This window comes from Anser brachyrhynchus (assembly GCF_964034855.1).
Source record: "Anser brachyrhynchus genome assembly, chromosome: 20".
NCBI lineage: Eukaryota > Metazoa > Chordata > Aves > Anseriformes > Anatidae > Anser > Anser brachyrhynchus.
Window position 1 is genome coordinate 826,135 of NC_137713.1, and position 18,016 is coordinate 844,150.

Below are 18,016 nucleotides of genomic sequence, written 5' to 3' on the forward strand. Positions count from 1 at the left end.
AAACAAGTTCATTCAAAACTGAATGAAAATTGGCTGTATTTGTAAACAATGTCCAGAAAATTGCTCATCTGACTCATCTCTCCCAGATATCTCATTGCATTTGGTGACCTCTGCTTTACCACTGTGTTTTTGTTGCTGTTTATCTACATAGAGGATCGGTGCTGATTTGAAATGGCATTTCATAAAATGATGCATTCGCTTCTGAGTTGGAGCAGGGCTGTGAATGAGTCGTGTGGTCCCGTGGTCCTGCTGCCCAAGACCTGCTTGTTGGTTCCAGCACTGCTGGTAAACTCCAAATCTTGTGATTAACGAGATGTTTCTGAGGGGCAGACGTCATATACACAATTCCTTAGATCCCATTAAAAGATGAACATTGCGCATTTAGAAGACTACACACATTTTCCCTGTAGTAATGTGGAATTATGTAACCTTCAGCCATTACAGAGAACTTTAAATGCAGTGGTTTTGATCAGGTAGCATGCAGAAGTAGTAGAGTGCCTTGCAAAATTAAGGATTTCCATTGCCTTAGGGAATATTAGTATTGGGCACTAAGAAATACGATTCAGACAACCCTGTTGGGTGGGAAGGTTATGTTCCCTCTTACAGAGAGAAAAACAGTAAGACTAAACAGTTTATTAACAAAACGAAGACCCGTAGTTGTCAGAATTACAAAGATTTTAAGATGCTTGATTTTTCAAAAAGGAATACATTTCTATACTCAGCATAAAATGCTCTAATCATTTGTATGGATCGTTCTGAAAACCAAGCAAGGATATCATTTTGCTAAAATTCCTGGAAAGCGAGCATTGAATTCATCGTTTTGCCAGTTTCCTGACCTACCTTTCTGCAGTCAGAGGTAACGAGGCGCCCTGTGAGCTGTGTGCTCGGGGCGGATCGGAGGTGAGTACCTGTCACAAGTTGCTCCCTGAGAAGTGGTAATTGCAGCTTAGCGGGAGCTAAGCTGAGGGTGGAGGTGGACAGAAGCTGCAGCATATAACTTTAATTTCAAATGATTGCTGTACCAAGCTGGACTGCAGCATGTGGGACAGCAGAACATACAGCAATTAGGACACAGTTCTGAAACAAAAACCTTAATTGGATGAGCTGAAAGGGTTAATTCTAGCAGAGACGTTTGTCCTCTGTGTGACCAGCAGCTAGAAATGGAAAGCAGCAGTTTTATTCTCAGCCGTTATTGCTGTCCATATCCTACAGCAAGCAGTAAAAGAAATACATATATCTTTATTTATTTATTATGACTAAAAAGTCTGGTGCAGTAAAATAAACAAACAAAAAAAACCTCATTCAACAACCCAGAGTTTATGATGATGTCAGTCATTAGTCCTGTCCTGGGATTTTAGGGATATGGGTCTGCTATATTGTTTTCACACACTAAGAATGAAGTATCATTAACTGATTTTAACAAATGTTCACAAATTGCAAGACTTGTTTGTTGTATGTTGAGCCAGAGAATTTAAAAGGTGCTTAGATTCAATGGTGTGTGTCATTAAATTCAGTTTTATTATATCCACTTGGATACTTTTTACTGTGTGTTTTATGTGTGTTCATAATACAGGAGAACTCTAAGTAATAATGTCGACCAAAAAAAGTGTTTTTTTGCATAGCTCTTGCAGGTGCTCTGCGTGCTGCATTCCCCGGGGCTGGGGCTGGCAGGGTCCCTCCCAGGTGCAGGGACCGGGTGCTGTTGGGGACGACAGTAGGCTGGAAGCCCTCCTCGAGAAGAGCGCCCAGTCCAACTACAAAAGGTCTCTGCCTCCTGGGTACCAACAAGAAGCATCCAGTTTTGCAGCGTACGCTGAGCATGCTGCCCGAAACTCACCTTCCCTCCCAGCGGGCGCTCCCCCCTCTGACGCAGAGCATCTCACAGCAATATGAAGAGGCAATTCAAAACCACAGTAAAGTGAGTTATGTGTTCACATAAAGGAAAATGGATCTGGAGAACAAGAGGATCACAGCTGATGTGCAACTCCGCCTGTGAATAACGGAACGGCACAGCCCTTGGGTGTGCAGCGTTGGTGCTGAGGCTGCTCCCGTGAAGGAAGCTCTGCTGGCGCGTTGCAGCACTGGCTGTGCCCCGACATTTCTGCCACCCAAGGGCTGCAGAGAGCCCTGCAGTTGCTGCAGGTTGCAGTCAGCACCGGCGGCTGTAACTTCTGCTCTCTGCTCCTTCAGAACCTGCGCAACACCGAAAGCCGCTTTGATGTGAGGTGCAAACGCAACTAGCATTCGCAAAGGAGAAGGCCACCCTTGAAACTCCGGGCCCTGATGTCTTGGCTGCTGTCTTTTTCTGTCCCTCTGTTAATTTCTTTTTAGCTTAGAAATCAGTTAACTTCTTAGCTATTTCTTCAAAAGTGACGTTGCTCGCTGGGCAGGTTTTCCGGAGTTCCCTGCCTCTGTGTGAAATAGGGATGTGTTCCTTGTGAGTGAGCTGCCGGGTAGCCGCAGGGCCCCGTAGCCGATGCCGTGGCCACTGGGCTGCCTGCGAGCGGGCTCGGCGAGCCGTCACGTCCCCAGGCTCCGCACCACGCGCCCCAGCTGCATCGGCCTTGGGCTCCCCCACGGCCACCCCCCGCTGCTTCGCTGGTGGTCCCAGTGCACCACAGAGAAACCCTGGCACGGCGAGGCGCCGGAAGGGGAACGCCACGCTTGGGTCCTCTTCTTTTCCTTTCTTCTTTCTGGCGAGAGGGAGTGAAGCGCGGCGTGGGGCGAGCGGTTCCCGACGCGCATCGAACTGGGCAGCACGCACATCGCTCCTGTTTGGTGCAGGTGCCGTGTTCTGAGGGTTTTAGCTCCCAGGTGTGAGGTCGTAGTGCTGTAAAGGAATGCACGCCTACTGTGGAAAGCAAATAGATAAGAAGCGTACTTTCAGCCACGCAGAAGCACGGGAGGGAGGGAAGGCCTGCACACCTGTGGTGCAGTGCTCGTTTGCAGTACTAATTACACTGATGAAGGGTGAGGAATGACGAGCCAGAAGCAGAGAAGAGTGCAAATCAGCATGGCATCCTCAAAGGGTAGGAGTCCAGTCTATGTTAGCCAAGTACCAAAAATTTCAAACTCCATTTAAGCTAATTAAGCAGTCAGCAGACCGCCAATGTATAGCTGATCCGAGTAGGAAGAACACAGTGCAAAACGCAGAGCACCTGGTGCAGATACCCCCAGCTGAAAGCAGAGGAGAAGGTGGGGCTTCGGATCCTGCCCCTCTGCTCTCCGGTGGGCTGCCAGCAACTGGGGGAGGCTCTGTCCAGGTTTCAGAAAGCAGGAATCTTGGAAGACGCACTGACTTTACGTTGATTTTACTTCTGAGGTAAGTTGATATGTTTGTGATATTAGATCATCTTTAATGACTTTAAAATAGCGCTGGGTTTTTGTGAACTTTTGAGTTAGCAAGGAGACTGGTGCAGGGAGAGGGTGATGCTTTGCAGCTGCTTACAGGTTTCTGCCTGCCTCTGCTGGTAGGCAGGTGCCTTCTGCGAGCACAGCGATGCTTTCTGTTGGACTCTCCTGTCAGTCGGGATCCTCAGATATTATTTTGCTTCTGCTTAGATTGAAGATCCTAGTAAATGGCCTGCAGGTGGGAGCACTGTGTTCCAAGTGTGTTGTTGATTTCTTCCTGGCCTTCAGCATTTGAAGAAAACTCATCAAATTAGCATAAAGAGATTTTCCCCCCCTTCCCTTTTTTTCTGAGTAATGTCTCCAGTTTTTTGTTACTTCTAGAGTTGTGTTCTCAAACCTAAAGCAGTGTAAATCCAGTTCTTGCTGGTTCTCTTTGGTTTTGGAGTTACAAGTCAGTATAATCTTGTGCCAGGAAGCTGATGACTGTGTTCCCTTCTCCTGAGGGCTTAAATCCCAGGTCTGCTCAGAGTCACTGTTAAAACGAGCGTTTTGGGAACAAAAGCACAGCAGTGCCGTTTTCTTTCTGACTTTTTGGCACCTGTGCAGTTTGCAAGAGAACAAATATTAACAAGGTTAGTGCTCCGTGTTTTCTTACCATAAGCTTGTGGCCTATTCATAAATTTATTGATAGGGCATGTGGGGGTTGAATGTCTTGGGGACTCTGAATTCCCAAGGTTCAATCTCGCGCCAGTTCCCCGGTGCTGGCCATATACTGTCCACAAAACCAGGCTCTTCTCCCAGCTCTGAGCCCAGCACTGCTGCAGGGGTTGGCTGGCGGGGCCGGGCTCTGGCAGCCTGAGCGTTTCATGCAGGGCTTGTGGTCGGTCCACGCGGAGCTCGGTGTTTGGTGGCTGGTGCTGGGGCAAGCAGCTGTGCTGTGGCTTCCTCTTGTGCCTGGCTGACTCCAGGGCTGGAGCAAGGACTGAAGTGGTCGAGAGCTGTCTCGGCCCTGGGTCCTGTGAGTGTCATCGAGCTTGGGAGGGGGCTACTGAGCAGGGTGAGTGCCTGGGCGTGGGGTTCAGCCCGTGCACGAAGATGAAATCCTTGCAGTAGCCACCTCCAGTGCTTCTGGTGATGGTGCCCAAAGCATCGATGTTTCTGTGGTGGAGTTAACCTGCGTTCCTGGTCCTAGCGATGTTATCGGGAGCTTTTTCACCCTAATAGCCTGGGTGTTCCAGCCTTTGCTGTTCCGGGGTTGTATCCCTACTTTTATTCCAGGCGTTTCTGCCACCTGTGTGATTCAAATCAAACTAAAATAGATCAGGATTTCTATTAGCACAGCCATCTGCGCCAGAGGTACTCAGGGCATCTTACAGCACTGTATATAATCTACTTGGTATGCGGTAGTTAAACCTTCACTTAGACCAAGAAATGCAATAAGCTGTTCTAGGGGATGACTGGGGTGATGTGGCTGAGCGTGGCTGGCCGGTCCCAGCTCTGCCCCCGGCTGGGGACAGTGGCTGTCCCTCTCCCCGGTGCCTGGGGGCATCTGCGTGCAGCCAGCGAGCCAGTACAGCTGGAACGGGGGGAGTAGGAGAGTATTTCTCTTTATGCCAGGAAAGAGCTGAAAATCCAAATGTTGTTTCAGGAGATGGTTGCTGATAGCAGCCTGCAGTGTTTTACAGACATCTGAGCGCTCTTCCCTTTGAACTAAGCTGCAATTCATCTTTGTAGATGTCTCTAATACATTAATACAAATGGTGTAGTAGTAGGAAATGCATTATAATACTGCATGATGTTGCTCTTAGTAATTCTCCTCCTCCAGCAAGTGAACACTTCCTTGCTCGTTTGTATTCATTGTTTTGATGCTTAACTTGAAAAATGTGTATTATACAACAGGCTGAAATCCATGACAAATAAAAGAACCCAAGGGGATAATAAGCATCTCTGTGCTGCTGTGATGTCTCCTGCTGCTAACATCAAAGAAGCCAGAGACATCCCTGCTGCCCCAGCGGGGACAGGGCGCGGGGCGCGCTGAGGCCGAGGAGCGCGTTAGGCACCACGCCTCGCCCTTCACACGTGGCACCCGTCTGGGGACTTGTGTGGCACTTGTGCTCCGGAGGGCAGCTCGAGTTGTAAGCTTCTTCAGGGAAGAATCGGACCTGTCAAACAGTGATGGAAATTCTCTGCTGTTTGTTTGCAAACAGAAGGGTTTTTTTTTGTGAAAATAGTGAGCATTCCTCCATCCTTATGTGTAGATGTGGATACCACCTGGACGTGGGATCCAGCATCTTGATGGAAGTGGAAATCAAGTTGTTTTTGATTAGCAAGTGCAGGCTTTGACCCTTTGCGTTCCCAGCATGTCGTACCTCACTGCGGCTGTTCGACAAGCCGTGGCACCAGTGAAACCTGTTTTCCTACGAAATCATCTTAGTGCTGTGCTGATGTGTCTTTAGTCTTTAAAAAGTGTCAAGCCTGTTCCTCAGGCTTCCTCTTAATAAAGGATTTCTGAACTCTCCAGCCACTTAGGGCCAGAAAACTTGCAGGAACTTCACCTCTTTGCCATCCCAGCCCTGGATTTCAGCCGGGGGAAGCAAAGTAGCGCAGATACGCGCAGGAGATGCACACGTACGTGGAGAGATCTCATGGGCTTTGTTTATGTACCAAATGAGACTAAAAATAAACGCTGAACTGGGTCAGGCCACAGCAGAAAGCAGTCTTTGGCGGGTTCCTCTGTATCATGTTTGGGTGTTTGTGCTAGCTGCTGTCTCAGCCTTTGCACCTCCGGGATAAACCTCTTCCCCTCCGAGAGTGCTGCATGAACGCTGCCTGCCAGCTGGGTCCCTGGAGCCTTCCTGCATACCTCCCGATTCTTTTTACTGCCCACCTCTACCACCACTTCCTACACCTGCCTCTAGATAGCAGAGACTGGGAGCCTCAGGGGGCGGTCGTGTTGGGAGCAAAGGTACCCGGTGCCCTGCTCCTGGGGGGAGCAGCGGTGCCGGGGCTCCCACCGGGTCCCCTCGGCTGCGCCTCCCCGGCCCTGCCCTGGCGCCTGGTGGAGCTCTCGGGCTCCTCCCGAGCCCTGAAGGAGGAGGCCGGGCCGGGAGCTGGGCGTTGCTACCGAGCTCAGGCAGGAGCGTGCGTTGGCGAGGAAGGGTGAGGTGGTACCGGAGGGCCATGGAGTGCAGGAATATCGTGGCACTCGCTAAAAATATTCTGAAGTTCATAACCGCGCTCCTGACGTCCTTCAGTCTCCTGTCGTTTGAGTTCATCTTTCTGACGCATCTCTTGACATATGCAATGAAGAGTTCCAGTCCAAACTGGGAAAAGCTCTCCGATCACTGTATGTATATACTGTAATGTATATTATTACATACACAGTTGTCTAGAATAACCTTACCCAAATTATGCCTTGTGATCGAAACTCGGGAATCCTCTAGTTCTGAGTTATCACCCTCATGGATTCTTACCGTGGAGGCATACCTGTAAAAACCATTAATATTCAAATAACTTTGCTAAATAAGCAACTATGCCAGAGTGGTTGTTTATTACTATTTGTGATGACAGATTTATCTTAGTGATTTTTCCAACACATTTCTCTAGAGGAAATTAGATAAGTACTTAGTTTAAGCTGTGCCAGGGAGAAAATGTTTCTATAAATGCTTAACAACTCATTTGGAGAGATGATAAATGCTGGTATGTCCTTCACAATGTCACGTTGGTCATTGAATCTGGTTTGAAATGCAGTTGTTTATTTTCTCCAGAAGGAAGGTGAGCTCGTGGTTTAAAGCGGGGAAGAAAGTACAGGCAAAAATATCAGTCTTGAATTTGGAAACCTTGAATCTAAGGGGGGATTTTTTTTTTTTTTTGTCCTTTTGGTAGAACGACTGGGGAACAAATTACCAGACCGGTTTTCAGACTTTAGAAATCTCTGTATTTGCATACGTGGGACTAGAGGACAAAGTGATCGTGCAGCCAAGGCGTACGTACTGCCAGTGTACAGTGAGACCATGCGTGCCCCGTGAGAGGCCAGCTGACCCCCCGCTGCATGCCTATAATGGTCAGGGCAGACTCTGTGTGGGAAGCTACAGCATCCTCCCGTTCTGAGGTCGGCACGTCACCTGTGCAGAAGAGGTGAGAAACACCCAGGCAGAAAAAGAGCGGTGACCGCAACGTTCAGTTCTGCACTCCCTGGCTCTGCCTTGGCTGCGTGTCGGGAGATGTTGGTGTTGTGTTCCCGGGCTTTTGATCTAGGCAACTGAGTTGGATGTATAAAATTAGACAGTAAATACCCTTCTGTATCTCCTAGGTTTTTAACAGGTCTGTTGGAATGAAATTAATTGCAGAATGTAAAATCCAGTATGCACGCTTCTTGGATTTCACCAGAATCTTCTTCCAAAATATTGTGGTGGCTTTTATCTGGCGACTTGGTTTTATTTGGGCCCTCCGTAGAGATGCAATTTCATCTTTCATACACACAGTTCCATTTTTTTTCTCCTTGTTCTTTAAAGGCAACTCCTGAAAATGTCACTGCAAGTTGCACATCTGCATGGACTTGCCCGCAGCTCTCCCTGGAGCCTCATCCATCACTTCCTATCATGATGGGATGGCTTTCCCTTGGTTCCTATCCATGCTGGACAGGATTACCACAGGCAGATGTCAGTATATTGAACTCAGAGTACAATCTTGGCTTTGCCATGCGGTAGGAGATTGCCATCGTAGCCCAGGTGTGCCCAACCTGGTCACTGCTGCCCCTCCCCTGGAGCAGCCGGGGTGATCCTCCCGCAGCTCGGTCTGCGTCGGCTCCCGGGCTGCTGCCGAGGGCTTCGGGGACAGGAAACCAGACGGAGCACAAGCAGCGGCATTTCCCTTGGTAGTGCAGCCCCTTTCTGGGAGGAACTAAACGACAAATGACTGGGGGAAAACTTAAATTATGTGGAAGCCTTGCTTGAGAAGCGAGATGAGGCACTTCATTAAAATACATTAGAATAGGCAAACAATCTGTTTAAATTTCACATTTTGCCAGCTATAAAACCTACTCTAGTTTACAGCAGGCCTGAGAAACTGAAACAGCTGGCAAAATAATGAAAAACATTCCTATTGCCTTCTGCTTAAATTGCAGGAGGGTTGTAGGGAAATTACATCCTGATTTACCTGAAATAATGCAAGAAAAACTGTAACGGGTGAGTTGTGTAGGAAGTAAAGCTTCCCCCCCAGCACAGGGAGCTGTTCATTTCTGATGCTAGTTCTTGTTTAAGCTGACCCTTCAGGTTCCTTGCTGGTATTACTTGAGGCACCAAAGTGACCCAGAATCACCCAGGGCTCTCGTTTGCACATCGCTGATTGCTCAGAAGCGGGCTTGGATACCGCCAGGTACTGGGTGGCTCAGTGTGGGCTGCCTGTGCTCCCGGAGTGAGCTGCAGGGCCCTTCTGGTGACATCTGGACTTGAAAAAATGATCCTTTCTGTTCACGGCTTAAGGTCCCTGGTTGGGGCAGCGAGCCGCCCCGCCTGCCCCGTGCAGCCGGCAGCGCCGTGTCTGTCCACACTCGCTCTGTCCGCCTGCTCCAGCGGGAAGGTGCAGAGGAGCGAGGCCATTGCTCGTGCAGATGACTTTGATTACGTGTTCATTTGAGTATCTTTCCTATCGATTTGTAAAGACAAGAATGTGAATGTTGCTTTGCTGCTGCAGACTCTGAAGTAATGTGGATTTTTTTGGCAGTTTACTTGAAGTTTGAGGTTGCATAGCAAGTTCTATACCTACCAACCCTTCCTTGGGTTACTAACTCCGTTACCACCTCTATCTGGTTTCAGAATAAACTCTAAAATTATGGCTAAACAAATAAATTACATCTAACCACTGAAGTCATCTGAGCTAATCCCTCCTTGTGCTTGGAAAAGTGTTTTCGCTGTAGCTCTCCTGACATGTCAGGTTATTTTTAGCCATAATTAAATCCTAACATACAATGTCATAGAGTCCACTCTATTAACTGATGTGCCAGCACTTTTTTTATTAAATAGACTATAAAAAGTTTTTAATTTTTAGTATTTGGAGTCTTCAAGGAGAAAGCACCCCTAACACTGATGCCTGATGACAGTTAGTCAATGAATTAAGAAAAAAACCCAGTGGTGGTTTTGTCTGTCTCCAAGCTCTTGCTAGCACTAAATTACAGAATTAATAGGCTTTTAGAAGAGACTGACACATAGTTACTGTGGAAAAGACAATTAAATGTGGAAAGCCACTTTTCTCACCGCATTTAATTTTAACTGGAGGCTTTGAGACTCAATAAATCTTTTTTCTTATTTCATCCTCACTTCTTCCGCAGGTATTCAGGTCTTCAAGGAAAGCACTAAGAAAGTACCTGTTATAAGTGACTTAAATTCTCCTTCCCCTGTGTCTGTTTGGTTTTCTCAAACATTTTCCCCCCATACTCAACAAAGAGCAAGATGCTTTCCGACTGCCGACATTTTGTGATTTTCAGGATCGCTGGTGCCGAAACAGGGGCTCGGGCATTGCGTGAAAGGGGTGGGCCAAGAGTCCAATCCCTCCTGGGTTTTCTTGCAGCCCAAAACAGGGCCAAGAGCAAATGGAGCCATTTCCCCGTAGGAGCTCGTGGGGCAGCAGGAGTGGGGACTCTGGGTGTCTCCTCCATCAAGGGACATGGTGAGGGAGAAGTATGATTACTTGAAGATAGCGTGTGAACTGAAAAAGCGAACCTTTGGAGCTGTTTCTTGCAGCTCTCCACCCTGGTTTTCCTCACCCTCTCTGCCTCCCACCCGTCTTCCTCACTGCACCGCGCCTCCAGCCCTGGGCGCCTGCAGCGGGCAGGGAAGAGGCGGTGTGGTGTCAGTCCCAGCATTTCTTCCTTCTCTTTCCTTACTTAAAATCCTGCTTATCCCAGTTCCTCACAGAGGGCTCTGGTCTGCTCACCTGCGCAGCTGTCAGTCACTATCCTTTGTCTAAATGACAGCAAGGAGTACATGATGTAGAATATTTTTTAATTAAAAAACGTGAATTCCATTTTTTTGATTCCTGATCCTTATTTGAAATGACAGCAAACTGTTTCATGTTTAGCTCAAAACCAAGCACACCTGAGCTGGAGACTGTGCTTATATTTGGATTATTGGGTTACCTTTCTCCAGATGTTGCTGGCTGTTGCCCAAGTGGTGTGGTGTGTGCTGCCCCCCCGCTCAGCCACGTTATCCTCAGGTGCGTTGTGATGTCCTCAGCGAGGGTGAAATGAACTCTCAGCAGCTTAAAGCAAGATAGGTTAATTAAAAAAACCTTGATCAAAGCATCATAAACCACATAAAAGGTTCCATCTTTTAATTATTTTCAAATAGCCTTCCAGGCAATAAGGCCAAAAAAGAAGTCCCTGCTCGCCGGCCCCGTGAGCGGTGGCAGCCGTTGTCGCCCTTCAGGAGCCCCGCGGGTGTGCGCCCCGTGCTGTGGCTTTGCCGCAGCCCCGCGGCAGGGCGGCTGTCCCACGCGGCGCGTCCCCGTGCCGCTCCATCCCCCAGCTCGCTCTGCAGCTTCTGCCTACAACCGTACAACAAAAGCAGGCCCCCCTTGATTTCCAGGACCACGTCAACCAGCAGCACCCACAGCTCTATACAGAATGCCAGGGCAGGCAGCTCTGGAGCTGTCTACTGAGTCATCTTATTTCTGCCCTGTCGTATCTGTTGTGTCTGTCTGGAGAACGCGACAATAAGGGACGATTGAAAGAATGTCAGCCTGCAGAGGGGCGGGCTGAGGCCAAGGAGTCTGAAAGTACAGAAATTGCTCTTACAGGGAGGAAGAGAACAATGTGCTCCATGCTGATGTATTGTCTGGAACAAGAAATAAAGATCTCCGACTGGTGAGAAAGATTCAGGTTAGGCATTAACAAAAGCTGCCTAGCAGGGAAGCTGGTGAATGGCTGGCAGAGGTGACCTGCAGAGGAGATGAAACCTGAGGGCCTTTGAGGACCGCCTAGACAAACGTCTGCCAGCAGCGATGGGAACAGTTGGCCCTTCTTGGGATGGGGAAGGGGCTACATGGCTTCCCAAAGTCCCTTCTTGCTCTTTCCGCAATGATGAGGTTACAGCTCCTGCTCTCTGTCCAGGGCTGCGAACGCTGCTGCAGTGTAGGCTGACCTCGGTTTGCCTGCTGTAAGCTGGCTGCCCGAGTGGCTGCGCTCCTGAGAGAGCAGCCCAGGGAGCTGCACAAAAAACGCCCAAGCAGAAGAGCAGGAGCTGCGCCGCTCGGGCTGCCTTCCAGCTGAGCCGGGCTTCGTGGGCTTTGTTTCAAGCTGTGAATCTCACCTTTTAGGAATAAGGTTTCAGCACCTGCTGGATCTTTTACTTCTTGCAGATGTCTTCTGCTGTTGGATTAAAATCAAGCTGGTCAACCCTTGCTCTTTTCCAAACTTAAGGGCCCTCCCTGTTAATTAATTGACTTGATGAGAAATCATGTTAGTTGCTAAGCACGTGTGCTGCAAAAGCCAAATTGCAGAGCAGCTTGTGGGTTTATCTGTGATGCTGGGCCCAACCATGCAGCCAACACAACCAGCGCTGGGCTCCCTCTCCCCCATGCTCCAGCACACACACGCTCACACCCTTTTCCTTGTTTTCCTTACCCCTAAAGTCGTGCTTGTTTGGCTGCACCAGCACTCAGAACAGCTATCTCCGCTCCAGCTGTGAATCTGTGCAGCCCACTCACCTACCAGTTTTAGTATAATCTTTTATTACAGAGATGTCAAACATAGTATCCTCTGGAAAAAGGAGGGGAGAAAGGGTGGGAAGAAAATGTTTCAAATGTGCTGGCACGCAAGTTGTGGTTAGCCGCTTCCCGGAAAAATAATCTACCCAAACATGCGCTTAGCACTTAAATACAGTAGCGCACAGCAGGAACAGCTAAGGCTCTGTGCACAACATAATCTTATCATGGACTGTTTGGATTAGAAGCACAGCTTCATGCATTTCCCCTTCTACAGAAGAGATTTTTTATAAAAGTCGGTTCGCTGCTTCAAAGCACATACATGTGCATAGGAAAACAGTTGGCTTCGTAACCCTGGGAAAAAAAATGGTAAATGAAGAATTCTCATGAGATACGTATGAGAACCCAGGAAGCATTAAAACATATGTTGGAACATATTGATCCCTGAAAGCTTCCTGCAGCAGATATGAATCTTCTTCGTTTCCAGCCACTCCGATACTTTAATGAGCACGCCGTGTGCCTCACCTGTGTAAATCACTTACGCAGGTTTTTGCAGAGCCCTGCCGCGGAGCTGCGGCGCAGCCTGCCCGAGGAGCGCGGCGTCACGCTTCGGAGCCGAGGAGCGGGGCTGCGGCCAGCGGTCTGGCAGCGAGCTCCGGGGCACGGCGCTGCTGCCCTCGGGGGGGCCCGGGGCCGGTGAGGGCCCCGAGCTGCATCTCACGTCCCTCTTCCCGGCGCTTGTCCCTCATGTGATTTTGAGTGCTGCTTTCTCATGTGAGTAGCAAAGCACTAACCGTGTAAAATGGGCTGTGGTGGCAAATCCCAAGTGTGTTTCCGGGAGTGGTGCGTTCTGCGTGATGTTTCCCCGCGGTACAGGGGGAATTTGCCTCAGAAAATGCTAGAATTTAAAACCAGAGCAACTGTCTTCGACTGTGTTTGCATCCCTGTTATTTTCAATTCATCTGCCATCTAGCTAAGCGTTTTTGTACATGAGTCATTGAGGATATGATTAAGTTTTAAGTGGTAGCAGAAGAAGTATATTTAGAAATAGCAGAACCAGCCGTTCTAGGGAGAAAGATGCCTCAAAGACATCTGTGCACGGTGAGGAGCTGGGGCAGCTGGGCCTTCAGTCGGGCCCGCCGGCGGCCCCTGCCAGCCCTTCCCAGCCCAGAGGTGGGCCGCGAAGCATCGCGCGGCCGCGTGCGGGTGGCTCCTGCGGGCACGGAGCCGCGGCCTCCCCAGGGCCCTGGCGCGGCCGGTCCGGCCCCGCTCCCCCCGCTCTGCGCCCGCCGGCCCCCTCGTCCCACCTCACCGGCAGCAGGAGCGGAACGCCTCCGCTTGGCCCTTTTGTTCCTGTTTTGAATATATAAATCCATGTTCTTCCTCCTACCCCTGAAGGTTATTTGCAATAAACAGAGCACAGGCATAGGAAGATGAAAATATGAATCACAGCTATGAAAATATTTGGCTGCTTTAAATAAGACTCATAGCAGGTACGGTGGCAGCCGTCTACCATTGACACACTTCAGATGTATTAAAAGACTTTTTTTTTTCCACTGAGTTATCATTAATTATTCTTAAAATAAAGTGCTACCATGCAACATTAATTCAGGAGAACAAACTGTAACTTCCATCCTATTCTCCGAGGCCGGTTTTCACAATGAATTAACAGGAGTTAATTTAGCACCGCACAACAAACAGTACTGCTGAAAGAATACAAACTAGTTGCTTCCTAACTTCTTCCTCCTCTCCTTAGTGCCCTCTTTTGTGTTTTAATTCTGCATGATACAAAAGGTCTTAGTCTGGCAAATAGTAAATTTGCTGAAAAGGCGTGCGTCAGGAAGAAATAGTGTGTGATTTCCTCCTCTCATGAGTGCCAAGTTTCGTATGGATGCATAGCTCTCCCCATGGAAAAAGGGTGGCGAGGAACAGCCTGTGATTCCTCGCGCTTGATTAGCATGAGCATTTGCAAACAGTTCGTGTCGCTCTGGCTGCGTCCTGCCCTTCGTCCAGGGCCGACGCGGGTGGCACGCAGCGAGCCCCAGGCAGCCTGTGGTGGTGGCCTGGCTGCGCTGCCAGGGTCCCCGCGAGCCGGGACGCGTCCCCCGTCCGGCCGTGAGCTCTGACCCGAGGGCCCGCTCCACGAAGCCGTGCTCCTGGGCTGTGCCTTGGCTGCTCTGCCTCGGGGCCGTTTCAGGCAGCAAATTTCCACGTGAGTGCTGCTCTGGTGGGGGTGACAGGCAGATGTGAGCAAGACAGCCGATGGGGAAAGGTAATATTTTTTCACGAGATTTCACACAGTTTGGATTTAGACATTAGCTTCTACAAGTTTGGGGAATACTCGTTCCAAAGTGGTTATTTTCCGTGTGTAACAAATTAGAAATAACGGAGCTAGCTGCAGATGCTCTGGCCTGTGCATGTAACAAAGCGGTCTTTTCCTTCGGAGCTTTACCCGTACGTGAATACCCAAGTTTGTGAAGGATGGTTTGCTATTTCTGCAACCATTTCCACACTCCAATACAGCAGGCTACTGAGGTATTTTGGATACAAAGCAGTTTTCTGAATTGTGTGGATCCCTACATAAACGGAAGAAACAATACTGCTATAAAACATCTCTATTTTGTTCAGAAATGAGCATTTCATTCTGGTTGGGGGGTTCCTGTGCAGCTCTGCGGGCTGGGAGCCCCGTGGTTGTGCTTCAGGGCCAGGTGTCGCCGTGGCAGCACGGGGCTCGGTGCTTCTCCATCACCTGCATTTGCTTGCCTGGCCCAGAGGCCCTCAAATGTCCTTGTACTCGGTGGCCCGGGGCCCCTTGCAGGCTCGGTGGCTACGCGCAGCTCCTCAGCCCGGCTGGGGACCAGCCCGCGGCAGGGGTGGCACCGGCCGTGCCGCCCGCCGCACAGAGCCCGCCGCCGCTGTCACCACCCGCTGCCTGGCGCGCAGCCAGGGCTTCGGCTGTGCGAGCACAGTGCTTTCAGGGAAAATGGCTTTTAAATCGTAAGGGGGAACACAGCTTTCAGGGCTGCTGCTGTGCATCACACGGTCATTGAATTTGCATAATTTTCACAGTAATGTTATCAACGCTCTTTACAAACGCGACTTCTCCCTTGGAAAGTCACCACAATGTCTAAAAATGCAAGAGATTATGGCCCTCACTGAGACGGAAAACTAAAAGAGCCAATTTGGAAAACATCCTGAGTCGTGGAGGAGCTTTATGTAATCCACTGAAATTCGGTTTGAGAAAGAAAAATGGTTTTACCTCAAATGTATTCAAAAATATGTAGTGCTAACACCCAGATTGCGTAGGAAAACAATCAGATCCCCCGAAGCTGGAGGTCAGCTGTGCTAAGGAAGGGCTCGCTTAGTGCTGCGGCTTCTGTGGGTGCTCGTGGGAGCCGTGTGCCGCTGCTGTGTGACTGCAGGGCTCTGAAGTCGTAGTTTCTGCAAAGCCTGGCCGCAATCTCCTGGGCTAGGCCAGAAGCTGGAGGGATTTGTATACGAGGGCGGCTTGAGAGCATTTTTCTTTATTCTGCACAAGGCAGGACACTTGTCATTTTTGTGTTGTTTCACTTTTTTATTATTATTTTTTTCTATGGGAGAAAAGACCCTCTGCCAGGAGTATCAGGTGGGGAGATGCTCCCGTCCCTCGGAAGGATCGCAGATGGAGAAAGCTTTGGGTTTATTCGTATTGTGAAGAAAGCAAATCACTCCTGAAAATTACACCTAGTTAGTTCTAAAGATCTATACCAGCATTTGGTGGGGAAGAGCAGGGACGAGAAATGACACACAGAAAATTTTGTTCAAGCAATTAAAGAATCACTGCACTTCTGTGATTAACTTCGTGTTCACAGATTGAATGCAAAAGCTGTTATAGGGCATTGCTATTCCATACCTGACATGAACAATGGGAATATTTGTTCTGCCCGGGAGGATTACACCTTCCATTAATCTAAGTTTTATTGAAAGTTTAAATAACAGACAGACAAAATTTGATCAATTAGCAGTGTAATTCCAAGGAGATGTCACAGTGAAATTAAATCTCAGGCATTTTTAATGCAAAGAAGCCTAGCAGCTCCCTCCAGTTTTCTTTCTCAGTAATAATGTTTATATTTTAGTTGAAAGTTTATTCTGCTTTGTGCATCTTCTACTAAATTTTAATTTAACACTGTAATGAGAGCAGCTTTGTATTACAGTGTTCAGAGAGCTTCTCGGATAAGTCAAAAGGTCGCTCATAAGTGAAGGAAACAAATGGATTTGGGAGGATTCACAGACCTCGCCGTGGAAATCTGAAGAAAAGAGGTTTTGGTCGGACTTGAGGAAAAATTAGCAGGAGCTGGTATTTGATAGAGAAAGAAGCCAAGGGGGCCGGCAGGCGGGCAGCTGCGTGAGCGTTCAGCCCGGCTGCACCGCGGCTGCCGCGTGGCCAGCAAGAGGAGCCCCGGGCAGGCTCGGGGCGAGGGCCCTGCCCCGGCAGCGCTGGCGCTCGTTCTCTGGAGCGCCGCGCGGTGCGTGTGTTTTCAGAAATACTGGTGTTGCTCGGGTGTCCTCAGCTCTGCTGATGAGAACAGCGTTGGCTGAGCTTCCTCCCGGGCTTCTAGCGGTTGGCACCTCAATTTCTGCCCCGCTCCAGAGGACGCGCCTCGTGTTCTGGGCAGATAAAGGGGTTTTGTTGTGCGCGAGATGCAAGAGGGGAGGGAGCGTGGATTTCTGCTGCGTGTTGCTGAGGTTTGTCATTTGGTGTAAAAGCCAGGAGATCTCAGAGCTGCCGGATAAAGGCAAGGCAGAAAGCTACCCCGCGCCGTGAGGGCTGCCTGCGGGGCAGGGGCACGGTGCCTGCCCGCTCCGTGGGGCTCGCTGCGTGACAGGCCCGGGTCCCAGCGGCACGGCTGCATCAGCGGCGCCGCTCACGGCGCCCACGCGCCCCTTCCCTGCCCCGCGGCCTTGCTCTGTGCCCGAGGGCGTGCGGCAGGGACGTAGGCCGAGCCCCGCTCCCGTGCCACAGCAGGGCGCTCCTCCGCTCCTCCTCGAAGCGCCTGGCAGCGCTTCTGGTCCCTGGCGAAGCGTTACTGCTATCCTTGCTGTTCGGCAGTTCTGCCGTTTTTATTGCCAGAAATGTCATCCCTCTATGGTAAATACCAGCAGTGCCACAACCTCGCTGTGAATCTATTTCAGCTTTATCTCTGGAGAAATCCCTCCTCTGAAAAGGAGTCCTAAATATATATATATATGTGTGTGTGTGTGTGCGTGTCAGAGAGAGAGCTGCTTCTGTGGCTGAGGTGGCTTGGACCTACTGACACACATAATTCAGGCTTCGTTTACACAAGAGTTTCTGGGCAATGCTAGGCCTTGACACCCTTATAAAAAGTTCTCCAAAAAGGACAGTCACTCCAAATCTAACAGAAAATATTAATGGGAGTAGGATTGCTGGGGCTGTGGTCTCACAGGACAAAGCAGCAGGTACCTGAGTACCTGGTATGGAACACGTGGGCTTTGATGGTAAAGCAGTTCAGAATATTCCCCTCCAAATTGCTATCAGAGAAGCAAATAGGAGGAGGAAGTGCTGCTTACTAAAACCACTAGATGTGGCTATGTGCGCCTCAGCATCTAATTATTTTTTAGCTGCATCTACAAGCGGACTGTTTGCCAAGTCCGCTTCATCAAGGTAATCGGGTCTGTTTTCCAGGGCATGCCAATTTCTTCTGCAGCATAAACCTGCTATTTGAGAGGGGTGAGGATTTCGATTTTTAGCTAGACTGCTTTTTAAGAAGCAATTTTCAGTAAAAGCAGCAATACAATTAACCTCACTGCAGTCACGTTCAACAGTATTAAAAAAAAAAAAAAAAGAAGAAGAAAAAAGGCAGCTTTCAGCTGCCTGTAGCTTGGCTCCAGAAGCCTCTCCTCCATATGGTGCGTTAAATGCCAGCGCATGAAATTAACTCTCATAAATAAGTAATAAGGGATGATT

At 49.4% G+C, this 18,016-nt stretch overlaps 1 long non-coding RNA gene across 6 annotated transcripts in view; it reads left to right on the forward strand.

Moving 5' to 3' along the window:
* Positions 1-18,016, forward strand: part of LOC308180605 — a 193,693-nt gene that overhangs the window by 150,155 nt on the left and 25,522 nt on the right. The window lies entirely within an intron of this gene.